This window comes from Oratosquilla oratoria, chromosome 42, assembly GCF_046742065.1.
Source record: "Oratosquilla oratoria isolate Oo_2021 chromosome 42, ASM4674206v1, whole genome shotgun sequence".
Classification (NCBI taxonomy): Eukaryota; Metazoa; Arthropoda; class Malacostraca; order Stomatopoda; family Squillidae; genus Oratosquilla; species Oratosquilla oratoria.
In genome coordinates, this window is record NC_134818.1 from 40484405 (window position 1) to 40508761 (window position 24357).

The following is a 24357-nucleotide window of genomic DNA, read 5'->3' on the forward strand; positions in this document are numbered from 1 at the left end:
GAAGAGTTAAAGATGTACATGTTCTAAGTGGGGGAATATTAGATCATTTTCTGGTGGAAGGTAAATTGAGAGTGGAGAATAGGTGGAGAAAGAGGAAAAGGGCAGAAGGTAGGGAGGTACTTAGAGTGAATTGCCTAAATGAGAGAGAAAAAAAAGGAGAATGAGTATAAGAAGAAGCTGAAAGAGGAATGGGAGGGAATAAAGGATAGAGTAGAACTTGGAGTGGAGGAGGAATGGGGATAGTTCAAGGAGGGAGTCATAAGGTGTGCAAAGATGGTGTGTGGAACAAGAAGGGCGGGAGGAAAGTGAAGGAAGGGTAGTGAGTGGTGGGACGGGGAAGCAAAGAAGGGTGTAGAAGAGAAGAAGCAGGCATTCATAGATTGGCTACAAATTAGGAAGAGGGAATTGTATGAGAGGTACAAAGTAAAGAGAAGTTAAGTTAAGCATAAGATAAAGGAAGCAAAGAGGAGAGTAGATGTGAAATGAGGTAAGAGTATGACAGAAATTTTAAAAGTAATAAAAAGATGTTTTGGAAGGAAATTAAAAGAGAAAGAGGAGGCGAATCAAGTAGAGAAGAAAAGGTAAAAGGTGGAAGTGGAGAGATGATAATAGAAGAGAAGGCATTAAGAGGAAGGTGGGCAGAGTATTTTAGGGAGTTGCTATATGTGAAGGAGGATAGGGAGAGAAAGGTAGTTGCAGTGGGAAGCGCTAAGTAAATGAGAGTGATGAATGAGGGAAATGGAAGAGAAATAAGGAAGGATGAAGTGAAAGCAGCTGTTAAGATGATGAGAGCAGGTATGGTATCTGTTCTGGATGGATGCCATGCAGAATGTCTGAAAAAGGGAGGTACATTGATGGTGGACTGGTTGGTGAGGTTATTTAATGTTTGTTTAAGAGAGGGTAGAGTGCCGGAGGACTGGAGGAATGCCTGTATAGTTCCGCTTTACAAGGGAAAGGGGGACAAGTGTGAGTGTAGTAGTTTCAGAGGGATCAGCTTGTTGAGTGAAGTTGGGAAGGCTTATGGGAGGATCTTGATTGAGAGGATTAGGAGAGGAACAAAGGGAGTAATTGGTGAGGAACAGTGTGGGTTTAGGACGGGTAGGGGTTGTGTAGATCAGATTTTTGTGGTAAGACAGATATGTGAGAAAGCTATAGGAAAAGGTAAGGATATTTTTTGGGCTTTTATGGATCTGAAAAAGGCTTACGACATGTAAGGTGATGAGATGTATAAGGGGAGAGATTGACAGCAGGCTGGAAGTGAGCATTAAGGGTGAAAGACTGGAGGAAGTGGATAGTTTTAGATACTTGGGTGCGAATGTGGCAGGAAAGGGAGGAGTGGGGGTGAAGGTAGAATGTAGATTGAGAGAAGCGAGTAAATGCCTTGGTGGATTAAAAAGTGTAATGAGAAATAGACATTTGGGAATGGATGCTAAGAGGAGGTTATATGAAGGAGTGATTGTGCCAACAACACTGTACGGGGCAGAAACATGGAACATGAGAGAGGAAGAGAGAAGGAGTTTGAATGTGTTTGAGATGAGGTGTCTGAGAAGTATGATAGGGGTTACTAGGCTAGATAGAGTGAGAAATGAGTAGGTGAGGAGGAGAACAGGGGTGGAAAGGGAACTGGGAGATAGGGTTGATGAAAGAGTATTAGGATGGTTTGGACACATGGAAAGAATGAGTGAAGAAAGATTAGTAAAAGAGGTATGAAAGGCAGAGGTGGAAGGAGTGAATATGAGGGGGCGTCCTAGGATGAGATGGATGGATGGGGTGAAAGGGGCATTACAAAAGAGAGGAATGTCTGTGGAGGATGGACGGGAGAGGACAGAAGATAGGGGCAAATGGAGAGGGGTTGTGTATAGATGATGCTGTGATGCATGATGGGGAGTGGGTGGGGGATCGGGGGTGAGGAAATAGGTATGGGAAAAATTTGACGCAGCCGAAAGGGATTTCTCCCCGTCTCCTCCTTTTCTACATGGGGGGACGGAGGTGGGGGGTCGCCGAATTTATGAAGCGGCCTTGCTGTGGGTGTGCTGTGGTTTGCAACACTTCTTCTGACCCAGGGTAGTGGACAGGATGCAGGGATGACCCGTCATCCAGGATGTGCCAAGATGAGAGGGAGGGAGGAGGGTGGAGGGGAGTGGAATATATAGGAAATGTAATAGGTGGGAGTGGCTTGTACGCCTTTTTCTTTTTGGCTACCCCCAGTGTAGGGGGGAAAAACTCTTGGTGTATGTATAAATATATATATATATATATATATATATATATATATATATATATATATATATATATATATATATATATATATATATATATATGTCGATGTATAAATACCGGTATATATTAATATGCATTTATACATGTATACATGCATACATATTGGAAATGTATATATATATATATATATATATGTATGTATATATATATATATATATACTTTTATATATATATATACTTTTATATATATATATATATATACTTATATATATATATATACTGTATGTATGCATGTATATTGTAACGTAATATGATTATTATGTTATTGTTTGTATGAATTGTTTTTCTTTTCATCATATCTTACCCATGTGTGTCATTCATACATATTTGTCATTATGTATTATTTATTATGATTTTGTATATTGATATGTAAATGCAACTGCACCATTAAGGTATCCAATGTGAGATCCTTTATACATTTAATATCTTATGTATGTTATCAAAATTGTAATAATAATGTGTTTCTGTACCTGTCGAAAGTCACGTACGCACTCGAATACGCAGTCTCCCGATATAAAGGAAATTGACGAAGTGACGTCAAATGCCGGCTTCTTCTAGAATAGTTAGCCTTAAGTACCTTGTCACACACACCGGTTGACTCGCGAACTCATTGGACCAAGGGGACAACTGATTGAATATGTGACGTCACAGCCGGCTTTCTGAGAGACTGAGACTATGAAATCTAACTCTTCCCTCCCCTCTCCTCGGCGTTAGTCCTCGATGCCTTCCCGGAAGTACATCACTCCAGGTCGACTACTAGATAAGAACACGGATCCCCTTCACCGTTGCCATTCGTCCGAGATTCTTTGTGTTAACAAAGGATTACAGAGGCGGAGCATGCCAATAGGACAACTTTTGGTCTATAACTAGGTCGGATACGACAAAAGAATGTAATAATTATAACTAAATAGAAAATAAAAAAAATTATGATAAGTAATGATAAATAAAATAAATAAATGCATAGGTATATCTAAATAATAAACAAACAGGTAAATAGTAAATAATACGAAATTGACAGATAAATGATATATGAAAATCAAGCAAATAATAAACAGACAAATAATAACAAACAAATAAACAAATAATATAAAATAAATGAGTCATTACAGCATTTTGCTCAGATGTTTATCTAAACGAATCTTAAAGCTTCGAGCTGAACTACATTGCACTGCCTCTGCGGGAAGTTTATTCAATTCATTAAATACACGGTTGGCGAAGTTGTTTCTACCCACTTCCAAATTAAATATATTTTTTGACAGTTTGAGACCATTATTTCTTGTCGGATTCTCATTCAATGTAAAAATTTGGTCACTTTTGATGTTGTCAATCCCCTTTAGAATCTTTAATACCTGTATCAAGTCACCTGTGAGTCTAATCTTCCTTAGGAGAACAGATTCATATGTTTTAGTCGATTTTCGTATGATTTATTTTTTATATTTGGAATCAGTTTTATGGCTCGGCGTTGTACTCCAATCTGTCAATGTCTTTAATTAGATTCGGTGACCATACGAAAACAGCATATTTCAAATGTGGACCAACTAATAATCTATATAGCTTGTTAATGAGAGATGGAGTTTTGAAGTCAAAAGATCGCGCAATCAGTCCTAGAATCTTATTTGCTTTCTCAGGGGCTGAAATACACTGCTTAGATGATTTGAGATCGTTACTAGTAATTACGCCGAGATCCTTTTCACTATCCACTTATGTTAACGAATTTCCAAATGACTTCTAATCGTACTTACTTAAGATCTAACTTTTAGGATAGACTAATGAGAAGACTTGTTTCTCAATTAGGGTCTCATTCTTCTTACTATTATTATCTAATTATTATACATTACATATTTTGGTATATTAGACCCTCATATATCCATCCTTTAATGTGTTAATAATTTCCATGTATATATTTACTTGTCCTTGTTTTCTGTTTATATATCAATATTCTTTGTTATTCAAACTTTACGTTTAATATTCCTCTGGAATCTTCTAATTATTTGTTACCCTACCTTTAACCCTACAACGGCGCGGTTGCGGCGGCGACTCGACGCGACGCTCCTAGATTTGCCTTTAATAGGCAAAGCCAGGTGAAAATACTTACCAATTGAATGAACAGGGGTAAGTAATGCCATTTCAAGGTCACAGTAAAGGCAAAATATCGCTGGTTTTAACTTTAGGAGAGAGTCAGGGAGGGAAAATGGTAATGCTCGTCAGGACGTGACGGGGATGACGACGGCGACGTGAAGCGACGCTCCTAGATTTGCCTATCAGGCAAAGCCAAATTAGAATAACACTGGGCTGCATAAAAAAATGCAACCTTAATGACAATATGATTTTCCAGAACAATTTTGCGCGTGCTTAACATTGTAGTGCTCATGGGGTCCTAGTTTCTGTGTTACACAGTGCGTGTTATAGCGCTAATTATTACTGTGTAATGTCCGCGTGTGATCATTAACTGTGTCTTATGCTTATTTCTTTTATTACAGATTAACTGAAGGATGCCGCAGATTTCCAAGAACCGTTCTGACTCGTTCTGCTACATATGCGGAAATACACAACCTCAAAACAGAAATGCACTACCACATCTTCAGTAAAACGTCTGTATCGTGCCTACCTTACCATTGAACTAGGACATCAGGATAAGCCATGGGCTCCTCACATTGCCTGTGTGAACTGTATTTCTGAGTTCAGCCATTGGAATAAAGGGAAACGTAAGTTAATATCATTTGGTATACCAATAGTTTGGCGGAACCGAAAAATCACCATGATGAGTGCTATTTCTGTATGGTGAAACCGCTAGGGAGGAATGTTAAAAGCATGAAATACATTAAATATCCAAACATTCCATCAGCTTTGCGACTTGCACCACACAGTGATGACGTCCCAGTACCAATTTGTCCTGAGAATGTTCACCGTAACAGTACAAGTAACTTCAAGTAGTGATCGTGAAGATGCAGATGTGTATGAAGAGTTTCACCCTACCGGGATCCCTGAGAAAAGCCCTCAGTTATTTGAACAAAGCAAGCTAGATGACTTTGTTTGAGATCTTGGGCTGTCAAAAGAATCTCCACAATTGCTAGGCTCAAGGTTGGCAGAGAATTTTTTTTTTGGGAAGCAGCACACGTTTTGCATGGTATAGGCATCGAGAGCAGGAATTTGTGCGGTACTTTACTAAGACAGATGACATGGTATATTGTCATGATGTTTCACGTCATGTGGGACACATGGGCAAGGAATACCATCCTGAAGAATGGAGACTTTTTACTGACTCCTCTACAAGGAATCTGAAAGCCGTGTTACTTTTTAATGGCAAAAATAGCATCATTACCCATTGCTCATTCCAGCACCCTGAAAGAAACCTATGCTACCATGTCACTTCTTCTTAACAACATACAATATCAGGATCACAATTGGCTTCTTTGTGGTGACCTGAAGGTCCTAAGTATTTTGTTAGGGCATCAGGGTAGCTACACAAAACATATATGTTTTTTATGCTTGTGGGCCAGCCTTGCAGATTCCATACACTACCGAGAAGTGCAATGGCCACAACGGACGGAATTTGTATCGGCCGCCATAACGTCAAAGCTATACCACTTGTACCAGAAAGAAGAAGAAGGATTTAAGTACCTGTCTCACAAATTCCCTTCTGTAAGTAACGCTAAAATGAAAGCCGACATATTTGTTGGACCACAGATTCGTGAGCTTCTTTCAGATACCGGCTTTACTGAAGCATTAATACCTCGTGAAAGAAGTGCTTGGAATAGTTTTAAGTTAGTCGTAACAGGCTTCTTGGGGAACACAAAAGCTGATAACTACAAGGAAAGAATTAGGAACATGCTTGAAGCATATGAGACGGCTGGCGTACGGATGAGCATAAAAATGCATTTCCTCCATAGGCATCTTGACTGCTTTCTTGCCAGCTCGGGTGACTTCAATGGGGAACAGAGGGAGAGATTCCATCAAGATATATCCGAAATGGAGCACCGCTCTCAAGGCAATTGGAGCGTGACGATGATGGCTGATTTCCGCTGGTCGCTTCAAAGAAGCCGTGCAACATCTGCTGATACACCGGCGCAGAAGAGAAATTCTCGAAAGCGTGCCTTTCAGGGAAAATAACTGGTCTCAACATTCAAATACTTTATTACAATTGTGATTTTTGTAAGCAGATATGTACATATGTGTGTAATGTACATTTATCATGATTTTGATTCTTCTCAATAAAATAAAATGGCCTGTCAACCTCTTTTTGCCTTTACTTACCTATATAAATTTACAGGGATTTTATAGACCTGGCTCAGACGCATTTCTACACGATAAACCTGAATAATTTAGTTTCGATTGTTACAAAGAAAAATAAGAACCCTGAAAAAAATGAGTATTATTTCTGGATTCAGCATGCAAAATTCTAATGGGAAATGCTAATGACGTCTTTGTTGCAATTTTTTATGCAGCCCAGTGAAATTATCAACTAGACAAAGGAATGCCCAGCTATTCAGGGTCACAGTAGAGACAAAAATTGCTAGTTTTAATTTTTGGAGAGATTCATGGAAGGAAAGTAGTGGATTTCGTCACCGAAGTTGCTCATGATATGAAAACAAAATAAGATCAAAATTAATTTCTAGTTTGTTTATATCACAAAGTGTTGTCTTTTATTACTGTCTACATTAATAGAGGAATGTTTCGAAAACTTCACACCCAAAAAAGTGAGCAAATCAATTGAAAAACTAAATGTAGGGCAGAGAATGATTTCGAATAAGAAGATAAGTCTCAAGTTCAAATTCTTATTGAGTTGAAAAGATTTAGAGATTTAATGTCCTCCAACGAAGCTAGATTGCACAATCTGAAGCAAAACTTTCAATAAGAAAATGAAACAAAACTGTATCAGAAAACAGAGATTGATAGATTGAGAAGGGAAGTGAGACACACACACACACACACACACACACACACACACACACACACACACACACACACACACACACACACACACACACACACACACACACACACACACACACACACACGCACACGCACGCACACACACACACACACACACACACACACACACACACACACACACACACACACACACACACACACACACACACACACACACACACACACACACACACACACACACACACACACACACACACACACACACACACACACACACACACACACACACACACACACACACACACAAAGGATTCTAAATACCGTGGAGGAAAAGGAAGATAGGCCAACAACAAATGAAGATAGGGGAGATAGAATAACCTTTAAAGAGATCATGGAGCAACAGGAGAGAGATAGTCTGACGAGTTAAACACCATATGAGGACGGAACCTTTATTTGCACGACGTTTCACTTATTACAGCTTTTTCAAGTACTTGAAAAAGCTTTAATAAGCGAAACGTCGTGCAAATAAAGGCTCCGTCCTCATATGGTGTTTAACTCGTCAGTCTTGTCGGTAACTGCCACTTTCATGAAAAAGAAGAGAGATAGCCTAGAAAGAATACTCAGTTTTGTAAAAAAACAAAAAAAAAAAACAAAAAAAAAAAAAAAAAAAAAAAAAAAAAAAAAAAAAAAAAAAAAAAAAAAAAAAAAAAAAAAAAACAGAGAGAATCTCTTGTCAGAGATATTGTAGACAAATCTAGATGCGTCCTTCTCCTTGAGTGACAAGAAGAATACAATAACTTAATGGAGATACGCCAAGAACAAGAAATGAAAATTGTTAGGAAAATTATATCAACAATTCTAGGGAATGTCTTCAATGTAACAGACCAGATTGATAGCATGTGTAAATTAAGGAAATACAAGAGAAACTATGCACGCTCAATAAAAATAAAGTTCAAATCACAGGCCATGGCAAAAGAAGTAATCAGCAAGTCTTGGAAGTTAGCATGAGAAGAAGAGTTAAAAAATATTTGGATTAGAAAAGATGATAACAAAGAGGAACGAGCAAAGACACTAAAGCTCTTACAGGAAGCCAAAGCCAAAATTGATAGGAGCATCGAAGAAAAAAACGGCAATTTTTTTGGCGAGCTGTCAATCAGAAGGTGAGGAAATATTTTCTAAAAACACAGGAAGGCAGTATTGCAAAGAAAGCACTACAAGGAAACTTAGAATAGCACATGCTATTGTTGATGATCTAATATCGGCTAGGTTGGAGATAAGACGATTTAAGGATAAACGAGCCTGGTATTTTGTGTCTAGTGGAAACTAAACTTCCCCACAAAATTTATATACAGTTGGTAAACAGCAGATACATCTGGAGAAGAAACAGAAAAGACGAAATGGGTAGAAGGGTAATGTGTGTGGTCAGAAGTGACATAAAGGTGGAAGGAGTAAATCCCAGTGAAGGCAAGGCTGAAATACCTCACTCAATCCCTCCTCTGATCCTGCTACGAGCACAATGTCGTCAGCAAACAACAACTGGCTTATCTCCCACTTTTCTCCATTTTCTTTAACCATCTCCAATCCCTTACCCACTACCCTTGCCTTTAACTCTCGCACCACCCCAGTCATGTATAAATTGAACAGCCAGGGCGACATAACACATCCCTGACAAAGTCCCACCTTTAACTCAAATTACTCACTCTCTCCATTTCTAATCCTAGCACAAGCTCTACTACTCCCGTAAAAAATCTTGACTGCTCTTAAAAGCTTTTCTCCTATCCCATATATCTGCAATACCCCCACAGTGCTTTCCTGTCTACCCCGTCAAAAGCCTTTTCTAGATCCATAAAAGCCCCCCCCACAAAAAAAAAAAATCCTTACCTTTTCCTGAAGCTTTCTCACATATCTGTCTTACCACGAAAATCTGATCTACACAACCCCTACCTGTCCTAAACCCACACTGTTCCTCACAAATTACTCCCTCTTTTCCTCTCCCAATCCTTCCCAACTACACTTAACAAGCTGATCCCTTTGAACTTACTACACTCACACTTGTCCCCTTTTCCCTTGTAAAGTGGAAGTATACAAGCACTCCTTCAGTGCTCGGGTACTCTACCCTCTCTTAAACAAACATTTAATAACCTCACCATCCAGTCCACCATTAATGTACCTCCTTTTTTATTTCAGACATTCTGCATGACATCCATCCAACCCAGGTGCCTTACCTGCTCTCATCATCTTAACAACTGCTTTCACTTCATCTTTCCTTATTTCTCCTCCATTTTCCTCACTCATCACGGTCATTTTCTTCGCGCTTCCCACTGAAACTACCTTTCCCTCCTTATCCTCCTTCACATTTAGCAACTCCCTAAAATACTCCGCCCATCTTTTTCTTCCATTATCATGTCTCCATCTGCACCTTTTACCTTTTCTTCTCTACTTGGTTTGCCTCCTCTTCCTCTCTTAATTCCTCTCTAAAACATTTATTATTACTTTAGAAAATTTCTGTCATACTCTTACCCCATTTCACATCTGCTCTCCTCTTTGCCTCCTTAATCTTATACTTTACTTCTCTTCCCTTTTCTTTGTACCTCTCATACGATTCCCTCGTCCTATTTTTAACCAATCTGTGAAGCTCGCTTCTTCTCTTCTACAACCTTCCTTCTTTCCTCATCCCACCACTCACTACCCTTCCTTCTCTTTCCTCCTGTCCTCCTTGTTCCACACACCATCTTTACACACCTTGTGACTTCCTCCTTGAACCATCCCCATTCACCCTCCACTCCTAGTTCTGCTCTACTCCTCACTCCGAAAAATGACATAGGACTTAAAAGAAGTTATCTGGCAACAACAACATGATACCAGGTGCCAAATCAAAATGGCAGTGTTGTGGAGCATTCAGATCTTCCTCACAGAGCGTGATGTCGATGGGATCCATTCAACCTGGAGCCCCGAGAATGTATGTCATAAGCTTAATCGAGTTTGATATTGTGTATACAGTGTTCTATTTTTAATATAAAAACAAACAAATAAACAAACAAAATAAAACAGAGGTTTTAAATATGTTGTTGTTTGGTTTATATATGTATCACCTATTTTACATTTATAAAAAATGTCTAATTTTATAAGTTAGAAAAATAGGACTGGTGTTTATTCTTGTTTTTATTTTGCGACATTATGTTATGTGGCATTATGTCTTGTGACATTTTGTCTGTGGACATTATGTTGTGTGGCTTTTTGTCTTGTGGCATTTTGTCTTGAAAATGTATATATACATTATGTACATAATATATATGTATGTGTAGGTATGTGTGGGCGGGTGTGGGTGTGAGTGTGTGTGTGTGTGTGTTTGTGTGGGTGTGGGTTTGTGTGAGATTACTGCCAAAAGCCCTACATAGCAAACATGAACAGCGCAAACAAAACAAAACCGGGCGTTCCTGTTGAATCATTGTCTCCTAAAGGTCCAACCGCATTACCTAATGTGCTTACTGGCAATGTGCCACCGAATGTGAGTAAGCACTGTCCAAGCAGATACTATTCTTGGACATTAAACTGTATGAAGAAAATAAAGATCTATACTTACAACGTAAGAACTCTTTCAGAAGACCACAGGCTGGAGAGTTTAATGGAAGAACTAGGTAACATCAAGTGGGACGTCGTAGGACTGAGCAAAGTCCGAAGAGAGGAAGAAAAGCTGATACAATTGCAAGATGGTCACCACCTGTTCTACTATAGAGGTAAGGACAAAGAAAGATCTAGTAGGAGTAGGATTCTTGATCAACCGAGAGGTTTCTGGTAATGTAGTCAAGTTTATTGGTTTATCCGACAGGGTACCTTGGATTGTGATTAGGCTGTGTAAAAGGTTCACTCTAAAAATATTTCAGATTTATGCACCAAGTTCACAAGGTCCAGACGATGATATTGAATCCTTCTATGATGATTTAAGTCAGGTAATGGATCAAGAAAGAAGTAAATACACGTTGGTAATAGGCGACTTTAATGCTTAGTGGGGAAGAAGATGGGAAATGAGTCGTACATTGGAGTCGGTGAAAGAAATGATTGAGGCGAGATGTTTGTCAATTTTTCAGAGAACTACAACATGAGGATAATGAACCCTTTCTTCCAAAAGGGTGTAGGACATAAATGGAACTGGACAAGTTAAAATGGAACAACAAAGAACGAAGTAGGCTTCATATTAGGAGATGAGAGCAAGAGCGTTAGCAATGTTAAAGTCATAAATATAATTAACATAGGTAGTGACCATAGAATGGTAGGTTGCACAACTAAATTCAATTTCAGAGCCGAGAGAAATAAACAAGTTTTAAGAAAGAAAATTAGCCTAGCAAAAGTTAAGGATAATAAGAAGGAATTTTAGTTAGAAATTAAAAATAAATTTAAAGCTCTAAGAACAAGCAAGGACACCGTGGAAGATATGAATGTGAATTTAGTGAATATTATTAGAGAATCGGCAGAGAAAGTAGGAAGTACAGAAGTATTAGAGCAAACAAATACTCCAAAGATACAAATGACCTAATTAAAAGAAGAAGGACCATGAAGATTAAAAGCAGGAGAAACGAAATAGAAAGAGAAGAACTAAACAAGCTTATCAACAAAAGGCAGAGATCAGAGAAAAGAAAGAGAAACATGGATGAAATAGAGGAAACTATTCGTAAAGGTAAGAGTATTAAAGGGACCGAGCGCATACATGCTTTAGGAAGACAGCAAATGATGTTTGTAAGATAGAATTGGAGAAATCATTAAATGCAGAGACAGAATGATAAAAAGAGTAGAAGAACTTTACCAAGAGCTTTACTCGTCGAAGACTGTAGTAGAGTCAGTAAATTTAGCTGTAGACGTTAGTAGTGTACCAGAGATTGCAAAAGAAGAAGTAAGATTTGCTCTAAAAAATATGAAACGAGGAAAAGTACCTGGGGAAGATGGTATATCGATAGATCTGTTGAAAGACGCTGGGAAAGAAGTTCATATTAAGTTAGCTCAGTTGTACACCCAGTGCTTACGTCAGTAAAGCGTTCCTGAATCCTGGTACAATGGTATAGTAACTTTGTTTCATAAAAAAAGAGACCAGAAGGACCTTATTAACGATCGAGCGGTCTAAGGATAGTGTGTCTTGGGAGTTTACTTCCAGACGCATCGGGCTCGAATCCCGTGCGCTACTGTCAAGGAGATTGTCTGATTGATGTCGCTGCTCACTAGCGAATTTCTCAAACAAATATATACATATATATGTATGAATATAGATATATGTATATATATGTATATATATATATATATATATATATATATATATATATATATATATATATATATATATATATATATATACTTTGGTTTTGGTCTTATTCATTTTAAAACTACTTTGAGACTTTCCTTTTTCAGATCACTCAGCATATCTTTCAAGTCTTCTGCTCTCTCTCAAATAGGAATAATGTCATCCGTAAATCTTAGTTGGTTCAAATATTCGCCATTAATCTCCAAACCTTTCTCTTCCCAACTCAACCTTCTGAAAATCTCTTTCAAGCGAGCTGTAAATAATTTAGGTAGAATTGTATCGCCTTCCCGTACTCCTATCTCAATCTTGATATTTTCCGTATCTTTATGTAGTCGAATCATACCTTTCGCATAGATATTTTCTAAAACCCTTATGATCTGTTCGTTTGTACCCTGATTGCGTAGCGAGTTTAGTTTTGGTATTTGTTTTACCGAGTCAAAGGCCTTCTCGTAAACTACAAAAGATAAACAGAGAGGTATATTGTATTCTATCGTTTTCTCGATTAGTTGGTTAATCGCCTGCAAATGGCATAGAGTCGATTATCCTCTTCTAAACCCTGATTGTTCTCTCGGTAGGTTTCCATCTAACATTTTACTTAGTCTATTTGTAAGGATCTTGGAGAATACTTTATATACATTTGATAGCAAGCTAATCTATCGATCGTTAATAAGGTCCTTCTGGTCTCTTTTTTTATGAAACAAAGTTACTATACCATTGTACCAGGATTCAGGAACGCTTTACTGACGTAAGCACTGGGTGTACAACTGAGCTAACTTAATATGAACTTCTTTCCCAGCGTCTTTCAACAGATCTATCGATATACCATCTTCCCCAGGTACTTTTCCTCGTTTCATATTTTTTAGAGCAAATCTTACTTCTTCTTTTGCAATCTCTGGTACACTACTAACGTCTACAGCTAAATTTACTGACTCTACTACAGTCTTCGACGAGTATGTATATATATAATATATATATATATATATATATGTATACTTATATATATATATATATATATATATATATATATATGTGTATATGTATATATATATATATGTATATATATATATATATATATATATACATGTATATATAATCGCTATCGCTGTGTTATCAGAAATCATGCCTTATTGTTTCTGTTTCACACCAGGACTTTGTCAATATATGCATTTTTTCACTACTTAGACGACACCTCGATGTGTCATCAATATTGTTTATTATTGTATTTCTACTTCTCTTTTATATCAATATCGACATTGTTACTTTACCTTATTTCCTTCATTTGATGTTTTTATTTTTCGATTTGTTTTATATAATTCGTTTGTTTTGTCTCATTTTATTTTATCTCATCCCATTATATATCATATTACATTTTACTTGTTTAGATTTTGCTTTGTGGTTTTTATCTCTAGGATTTTTCGTCTAAGGAACAGTTCCTCCAGAGCTAGATTTTGTCCTAAGATAGCCACTTCGGTTTTTTCCACTTCGTTGCTGTTATCTTTAAATGATAATTTTTCTTTACCATTACTATGCTTTGTTTTTAACTGTCCATTTTTTCATCACCATGTCCACTTCCGCTCCAATAAATTTATCTGTAATAGGTGATATAAATATCCACTAGGAAAGGTATGCACATATACGTGTATGCCAATTCTAACCCTGTAGCACTTTTTTAAAGCTTGTAGCAAAACTAGTCAAGAATAAATTCGGATTAAGACTCGTCATTCCTCTTCCCACCCACTTTATAAGTATATGCTTGTATGTATATGCGTGTATATTTTCATCTTTTCAGTAATATTAATTTTAATTCTAATTTAATGGAAGCATATACAGAAATTGATACGTAGTCAAGCTATGAACTCAAACCAAGCTGACATGTAACAAATAAAAAGTGACATATCAATTTCTGCATATACTTCCATCGAGCTCTTTCTCAGTCTCGATCGTGATGATATGGAATCAAAATGAAAATTAATGTAAAAATCTATGTACTGCGGACATTCAGTGCTTGTATGATATATGTATATGTATATTTGAATATATATATATATATATATATATACATATATATACATATATATATACATATATATATATATACATACATATATATATATACATACATATGTATGTATATATATATATATATACATACATATATATATATATATATATGTATATATATATATATATACATATATATATATGCAATAAAAACACCAGGAGCGTGTGTTCACAAATGCGTAAATAACCACTAGGAAAAAGTAAACTAACGAAGCAGAGCGCTTTCGTGTAATTACATCTTCAGTGCAGATACAAAGAAGGAATTATAAGATGAAGAAACAAGGTACAGAATATATGACATAGTGAAGAGGGCATTCGGAGAGGTAGTAAAATGTCCTTTTAGCACGATTGTAAGCTTTATCAAGAACATGTGTGGGGTATTGTAGCTTAGTACCAATGTATTTACGACATTGGTACTAAGCTACAATACCCCACACATGTTCTTGATAAAGCTTACTATCGTGCTAAAAGGACATTTTACAACCTTAGGTCAACTCAAACTTTCAATATGAATAACTTGCTAATTTTACCGTACCAAGAGAACCTGCAAAATATTCCAAATATGTTACGTAAATTTAACATTAATGTAGTTTTCAATAACAAGAACACTGTAAGACAAATGCTCATAAATAATTCTGTCAATAGTAATAAAGGGTGTGTGTACAAAATACCTTGCAAATCATGTAATCAGTTTTATGTTGGTCAGACTGCTAAAGCACTCACAACACGAATTAATCAACATAAGAAATACGTTAGAGAGGGAAACCAATCTAGCGGTATATTCAACCACATGAACCATTTTAACCACCCAGTTGACTGGGATAACGCTAAAGTCATCACATACAACAACAACATAACAGAAAGAAATTTAATTGAATGCAGTTTGATCAAATCTAGTAAGGGGATAAATGTTAATCTTCATCAAGGTTTGTACAAATTAGATAGTTTTATTTCTCATGAAATTTCAAAATTGTTTGAATTGTAATAAAAATTATGAGCAGTTGTCCCATACTTGTTGGTTACCAGGACGGCCCAAACGTCCCATACTTGTTGGCTACCAGGACGGCCCATACGTCCGTCACGTGTACTTCTTCCACTACCTCTCCGAATGCCCTCTTCACTGTCATATATTCTGTACCTTGTTTCTTCATCTTATAATTCCTTCTTTGTATCTGCACTGAAGATGTAATTACACGAAAGCGCTCTGCTTCGTTAGTTTACTTTTTCCTAGTGGTTATTTACGCATACATATATATATATACATGTATATATATATGTACATATATATATATGTATATATAAATATTTATATATATATATATATATATATATATACAGTGTATCCAGGAAGAACATTTTCTTGTTGACAGACGAGATTAAATAATATTGCTGTTTCTGCATTTTTATCTTTTTGTACCGTTGAGAACTGTGGGTCTCAAACATACATTGGAATGACGAGGACAAAACCTACAAGACGATTAATTTACCACATACAACATGGAACCATAAAGAATCACTATAACACCAAACATAATACTTCCCTCACCCGCCAAATCTTAGAGAAAGGAACAGTAAGAATAGACAGAGAAAGAGACTCCCTATTAGCATTTATTGAAGCAATTTACATAGCAGTATTACAACCAACCATGAACATACACAGCACAGACCTCCAGATTCTCCCATCCCAAAAGCGCATGTGACCTCTCCTACTGATTCCTGATGGCTACGAAGCAGCCAATCAGGAAGACCGCTTTACACGACACCACCCAACTAAACAGAAGCAAAATAATATATAAACATCACACACATACACCGAAACAATTAGCCTGAAGATGGTCCCCAGAGAAGACCGAAACGTTGCAACCACGTACGGACAGCTACTCAGCAAACTAACAGTCCAACACAGTAAACTAGCAAGAGAAATAGAAGTTCAAAAAAAAAAAAAAAACTAAACTAAACAATGCAGAAACAGCAATATTATTCAATCTCGTTTGTCAACAAGAATATATATATATACATATATATATATATATATATATATATGTGTGTGTGTGTGTGTGTGTGTGTGTGTGTGTGTGTGTGTGCGTATGTGTGTGTGTGTGTGTGTGTGTGTGTATGTATATGTGTACATATGTATATATGTATAAATGTATATATGTATGTACGTGTATTTGTATATATATATGATAAATCCAAAGAAAATCCCAAAGAATTCTATAGTTACATTAGAGATAAATAGGTTGTTAGGAATCACATTGGTCCACTATTATCTGCTGACGGTCAACTTGAATATTCAAATTAAGGAATGTGTAATATCTTAAACAATTATTTTAGCTCGGTATTCGTAAACGAAACACCTCAAAGTGAATTCCAAACTGAAACCTGTGAAAAGTCTGGGTTAAACTTACTCACTACGGTAGATATAACAAAAGAAAAAATTAAAAGGTGTATAGACAAACTCAAAGTTAATAAAACACCAGGGCCTGACGGTTGGCATCCAAGAATCTTAAAAGAAATGAAAAATGAGATTGTTGTTCCATTAGAAATTATTTTCAAGAAATCCATCATATCCGGAGATGTCCCAAGAGAATGGAAGCTAGCTAACGTTACTCCCATATTCAAAAAAGGTGACAAAAAGAAACCAAATAACTATAGGCCTATAAGTTTGACTTCAATCGTAGGAAAAATAATGGAAACTATCATCAGAGATGCTATCGAACATCATTTAGAAAGTAATCGTTTGATAAATGATAGCCAGCATGGTTTCAGACGGAAACGTTCTTAAGTGACTAACTTACTCGAATTCTACAACACAGTTATCTCGAATTATGACAAAAGAAACAATATAGATTTAATATATCTAGACTTTGCAAAAGCTTTTGATACCGTCCCACACGAAAGACTACTTACTAAACTAGCTTTGCATGGAATAAGTGGTAGCCTATTAGGTTGGACTAGTAATTGGTTGAATGGTCGAAAACAGAGAGTTGTTTTAAATGGAAAAACTTCTGGATGGAAAAGTGTTGCAAGTGGAGTTCCTCAGGGTTCCGTTCTTGGGCCACTTCTATTCATAGTATATATAAATGATATAGACCATGGACTAAAATCTACTGTTTCCAAATTTGCTGATGATACAAAACTGTGCGGAGTGGCAAATGATCACTCAAACCAATTAGATATTCAAGAAGATTTAGATCAATTACAGCAATGGTCTGAAAAGTGGCTAATGAAATTTAACACAAGTAAATGCAAGGTAATGCACATAGGTAAAAATAACAGTAAGTACGATTACAAGTTATTTGGAAATTCGTTAACAAAAGTGGATAGTGAAAAAGATCTCGGCGTAATTATCAGTAACGACCTCAAATCATCCAAGCAATGTATTTCAGCCTCTGAGAAAGCAAATAAGATTCTGGGACTGATTGCGCGATCTTTTGATTTCAAAAGTCCATCACTCATTAACAAGCTATATAAATCGTTAGTTCGTCCACATTTGGAATATGCTGTTTCCATATGGTCACCGAATCTCATTAAAGACATTGACAGACTGGAAAAAGTACAACGGCGAGCCACAAAACTGATTCCAAATATCAAAAATAAATCATACCAAAATCGACTAAAGCACATGAATCTGTTTTCCCTAAAAAAGCGTAGACACAGAGGTGACTTGATACAGGTCTTTAAGATTTTAAAGGGAATTGACAACATCAAAAGTGACAAAATTTTCACATTGAATGAGAATCAGACAAGAAACAATGGTCTCAAACTGTCCGGAAATAGATTCAATTTGGAAGTAGGTAGAAACAACTTTGCCAACCGTGTAGTTAATGAATGGAATAAACTTCCTGCACAGGTAGTGCAATGTAGTTCAGTTCAAAGCTTTAAGAATCATTTAGATAAATACTTAAGTAAGATGCTGTAATGATCATAATTTATCTTATATTATTTGTTTTTGTTTTGTTATAATTTGTCTGTCTGATTTTAATTTATTATTAGTTATATGTTAATTCATTATTTACTATTTACCTGTTTGTTTATCATTTTAACTATACCTATGCATTTATTTATGTATTTTATTTGTTATTTACATTATTATAGTTTTTATTTATTATTTTATTACTAATATGATTTTTTTTTTTTTTGGCATCCGACCTAGATATGGATCAAAAGGTCTCCTGTCGGCATGTTCCGCCTTTGTAATCCTTTGTAATATATGTATATATGAATATATGTACGTACCTACATATGTATGTATATATATATGTATATATGAACATATGTACGTACTTATATATGTATATATATCTATGTATATATCATTATCAATAGGAGGCACATGCTAAGGAGCGCAATGCTTCGTTCACATGCTGGCGCCAGTCCCCACGGTCAGAGAGAAGTGGCGACTGGCGCCAGTCATAAATTCTGTGGTCATTACCTTTGCCTGCCCATTTAGCTGGAGTTGATGGCTTGAATAGATGAAAACGTTCGGTATTCAATTATTTTATTTTCTAAGTGGTTTCTGCAAATATGTATGTATATATATATATATATATATATATATATATATACTTACATATGTTTTTATATTTATGTATATATCATAGTCATCAATAGGAGACATACACCAGGGAGCATGTTGCTTTACACGCAGGTGCTAGTCCCCACGGTCTCTCTAATAAAGATCCCATGCAGACACCTTTTCCACTTCAAGCAACTCTCGACAGGCCAGATCAACTTGCCCCGGTCATGAATTCTGTAAGCAAGAAAGGGAGCATATTTGACTCAAGGTGTTGCCTCCTTTGCCACTTTCGTCACTTTCTCCATTGTTAGTCCTGTCGACTTTTGTCGTCCTTATGGTCCTCCCTTATGATATATCAACTCACTTCCTCTTAGTTATAATTTTCTGTCTAGGGAAATGAAATATAGGGTTCTCCCTTTTGCATTTTTTTCCCACTAATTCTTATACAGCGCGCTCCAAAGGAACCCCCCAAGAGCACGTATGCAAGATCCTATGTGAGCTTTCCAGTGACGTAGTGATTTCTTTAGTCCAATGATCTTTAACTTTATATTTAAGATCCTCGCCAGTGGGCGTGGTCTTACATCTATGAACAAATTTAATTTTCTCCTCCTCCATCCTTTAATCAATCAGATTCGTTGTTATAAGTCTATATGATAATATTGCTTACTTAAATAATCTCGAATATCTGCATATCTTATTTAAGTTACAAGGAATGCTATGTCAGCAATTCACTCGAGCCTCCGGCCATTGTTTACAAATAAGAATTTTATTAACTACACAAGACGGATAGCGAAGTTAGACAGCTTACTCGCCCGCTCGCTATATTGTTTTATAAACACCTAACACATAAAATGTAATACCCGTCCTCTATCCCACTTTCTATCTACTTTTCTACCAGCCTCTTACAGGGCTCGGCAGATACAACTTGGTTGCTTCGATCAACCCTTTTCTACTACCCTCTTACAGGGCTCCGGCACACTACAATGTTCTGGAAAACAACATTTGAGATAACATTTTAAACGGGGAGCTTACTCAATAATTCAAACTATTTTTGAATAACCTGTAGTTGTTATGGCTAAAAACAAGGTTGAAAAATAAATAACATTCAATGGATGCTGTCATCAACTTAATAGTAACCCAAACTATCCGATAAATAACCAAGAAATATACAACAACTCCAACATGTACAAATGTCTGTAACACCAATTACCTATTGATCTTTAGAACATCTTAATCAAATTCCTCAGTCAATGTCCAAACTATGAATATATATATATATATATATATATATATATATATATATATATATATATATATATATATATATATATATACATATATATATACATATATATATATATATATATCTTCAATTACCTATTGATCTTTGAAATATCTTAATCAAATTCCACAGTCAATGGCCAAACTATGAATATATATATATATATATATATATATATATATATATATATATATATATGTATATTTACATACATATATATATATATATATATATATATATGTATATGTATATATATATATATATATATATATATATATATATATATATCTATACATATATATATATATATATGGAAAACAGTTTCAGCAAATTGTGTGCAAAACTCTATTCCTAAGTCGGGCACTTACTGCTGCCAAGGTCTGAGGATGCCATAAATTTCTAATAAAAACTCAAGAAAAAGTGTGGAATACTTTTTGATGTCTTCATTCTTCTGATTGCAATAAAATATGTTAAGGCAGCAACAACTAAGGAGGAGAGAAAAAAATAACATTATTAGAAGAGTTGTTTATTTGTGAGGTATATTACATCGGTTATATGCACTGCATTAAGGGTTTTAGCAATAGTGGAGTGTCCCTGCATAGATTTCACACTTGTTAGAAACTGAGATAGTACCTTCAACTGATTTCAATCTAGGACCTAATTCAGGTCGCACAGGTTTCCAATCCCAGGAATGCATCATACATAAGTGTAAGATATTGTATTAATTTCCACCTGCAAAATAAATTATTCTATATTGACCAGAGTATCTTAGTGAAAGTTTATTACTGATTGTATGCATTTTAGCCATGACCAAATCTCGTATTTGTAATTTTATTTTGTGTGCTATTTCATGGTGTTGCTTCTTCATCTCTTGTATATAATATTTTATGTGGGATGGTGGGAGTTTCATTTCTATTGGATCGGCTGTTTGGTAAACAACAGTTATAAGGCGAGGGTTGCATTTTGTGGGTTGAGAGGTTTGCGGGCACGGCCGAAGGCAGGAGAGTGAGGAATTGTGTAGCTTTGCTCTCAGCGTTGTGTTGATGAAGGGATGCTTCGGGACCCGATTTCATTACTGTATGTCGGTTTTGTTTTTGATGGTGTAACCTAATTCAGTGTGCAGTGAAATCGAGATTGCTTGAGTAAACAATAATGCATGCGGACGTCGTAAACACAGTTGTGAAAGAAAAGTAGAAAGTGATAGACGTACTAAACAAAAGTATGAGCACGAAAGAAAGACGGGACTTAGGGGCGGCAACAGTGTGACAGAAGAGTACTTACAAGTGATAATTTTCTTATTTAACCTTTCTACAATTCCATTGTTTTGAGGATGACTGACTTGAATATTAATTTTGTTTATCTTAAATAACCTATATAAGTCTTCCAATATTTTGCTATTAAATTTAGTTCCATTGTTTGAAACTAACATCTTGGGAGTAGTGAAATTACAGATTTGTTCATATACTGAAGCAATTGTTTCAGCTCTCTTATTTGGTATGGGGTGTAAAATACCAAATCTTGAACGATAATCAATGGCAACGAATACATATCTATATTCATTTTCAGACGTAGGTAACCCTAGTGTATATAAATGAATTGTTTCCCAAAGTTTCTGTGGTATGGGATATGGCAGCATAGGAGTAGGCTTATATGTATTTCCTTTTACCTCAGCACATTTCAAGCAATTATATTATTAATATGTAAGGAAATATCTCTCTTCATGCCTGGCCAAAAATATTTAAGTTGCGCTTGTCTATAAGTTTGATCTTTTCCTGTATGACAATTATAATCACTATCATGAATTAATTGTACCTCTGGTAAAATAATTTATTAAATTACCAACTGATTCACTGGGCTACTAGAAATATCCTTTCCACTTACAACTGTTTTTCTATACAAAAGTCCATTGGTCAAATAAAATTCCTCTATCTTATACCCCTTTGGAAGTCTTTGAAGAATACCTCCTGGGTTCATCAAATTCTGTGCTACTTTTCCCAAGTCTTATTTCTTCTTTGGCCCACTATTATCAATTCCTCATCTAATGTTACTAGTTCATTAATACTGCAGATAAAATTGATCAACCCTGTCGTTGGTTGGCTAATATTCCTAGATAGTGCATCTGCTGCAACGTTCTTCCTACCTGGAATGTATTCAAGCTTAACCTCGTAGCACTGAAGTGTAGTAAACCACCTGGCTAATCTGACCCTAAGATTCTTATGTTTAAATAAGTTCCGGATAGCTGTATGATCAGTCCACACTCTGATCGGATATCCCAGTATCATATCTTCAAAACTATCCAGTGAACATATCACTGCTGTTGTTTCTCTTTCTGTAATGGAATAGTTTCTCTTTGCACTGTTACAAAGTCTCGATCTGAAAGCTACTGGTTGCAGTTTTCCATCTGTCTCTTCCATCAGGATCCCTACTAACCCTACGTCTGACGCATCAGTACGACGAATGTCTTATCATAATTAGGAAATATGAGAACTGGAGAAATAGTTAGTTTATAATTTCAAAAGCTTGTTTTTGTGCAGTCCCCAAATGAATTTTGAATCTTTCCTTAACTTAATGGGTTAGTTATGTCTGCATAATAGACTCAGAGAACACATCGAAAGACATAATTTAATTCGTGATTCACAGCATGGTTTCTCAAAGGGTAAGTCATGTGTGACTAATCTTCTATCCTTTTACCCTATAGTATATAAGGCATCAGATAACAATGATAATTACGATGTTATTTATTTTGACTTTAGCAAAGCGTTCGACAAGGTGCCACGCCATAGACTACTAAATAAAATCAAAGCTCATGGCATAGGATGAAAAGTGATAGAATGGATTAGTAACAGAAAACAGCGGGTCACCATAAATGGAGTAAAATCTAGGTGGGGCAATGTTACTAGTTGGGTCCCCCAGGGCTCGGCTTTGGGTCCCTTGTTGTTCATTATGTACATAAACGACTTAGTAGACGGGATAAATAGTGATGTTACTAAGTTTGCGGATGACACTAAAATAGGACGCCTAATTAGGTCAGGAGACGACGCAGAGATTCTGCAGGATGATTTTAAATTGTTCACATGGTCGGTGAAATGGCAAATGAACTTCAATATCTCTAAGTGTAGCGTGTTAAACGTAGGGCTACACAACCCCGAAAATAGATACATCTTAGATAACACGTTTTTTTAAAAAACTGAGTGCGAGAGAGACTTGGGAGTTCTGGTGAGTCCGGACCTTAAAACCAGGAAACAGTACATTAGCGCCAGGAATAAAGCTAACAGAGCATTAGGTTTCATTGCTAGAACGGTAACGAATAGAAGTGCAGAGGTAATTAACACTATCTAGCGATAGTTAGACCCATCCTTGACTATGCGGTACAGGTTTGGTCTCCGTCCTACAGAATGGACATCAATTCACTAGAATCAGTACAGAGGAGAATGACATAAATGATACATGGACTCGGAAATTTGCCTTACGAAGAGAGGCTTAGGCACCTCAACTTACACTCTCTGGAAAGACGCAGAGTGCGGGGTGATCTAATAGAGGTGTTCAAGTGGATCAAAGCCTTTAACAAGGGTGATGCAAGCAAGGTCATCATATTAAAACAACAGGGCAGGACTCGCAGTAATGGGTATAAACTGGACAAATTTAGATTTAAGAAGGAAATAGGCAAGAATTGGTTTACTAATAGGGTGGTCGACGAATGGAATAAACTTAGTAACCATGTAGTAAGCGCTGAAACTATCAGTTGTTTTAAGAAACGATTAGAGAACTTTATGGATGGGGATGACAGTGTCACAACTTTGGGTTGTGACACACCGTCCATTTTCCCAATTTTAAGTCTGTTTTCAAACCATAGTTTGCAAATACTTTTGTTCAAGGACCTAGTCGACATGGTGGGCTTTACATTTATATCTTCGTTTCCTATAAGTTGTCATTTCCTCTATTCTGTGAAATTACCGGAATTCTTAGAATCTTTATCAACTACTTGTTATTTTACTCACCATTATTCTTATTATCTGTTGCACCAATTTAGCC

The 24357-nt window shown here is 36.1% G+C and overlaps 1 protein-coding gene across 2 annotated transcripts in view; it reads right to left on the bottom strand.

The window, feature by feature from the left end:
* Positions 1-24357, bottom strand: part of LOC143021788 (toll-like receptor Tollo) — a 143499-nt gene that overhangs the window by 9052 nt on the left and 110090 nt on the right. The window contains exon 3 of one of the 2 annotated variants that reach the window (XM_076179518.1): positions 20694-20810. The exons of the other annotated variant lie outside the window; for it this stretch is intronic. The gene's annotated coding sequence lies outside the window, so the exon portion shown is untranslated. The remainder of the gene's footprint in view (positions 1-20693; positions 20811-24357) is intronic. 2 annotated transcript variants of the gene reach the window in all.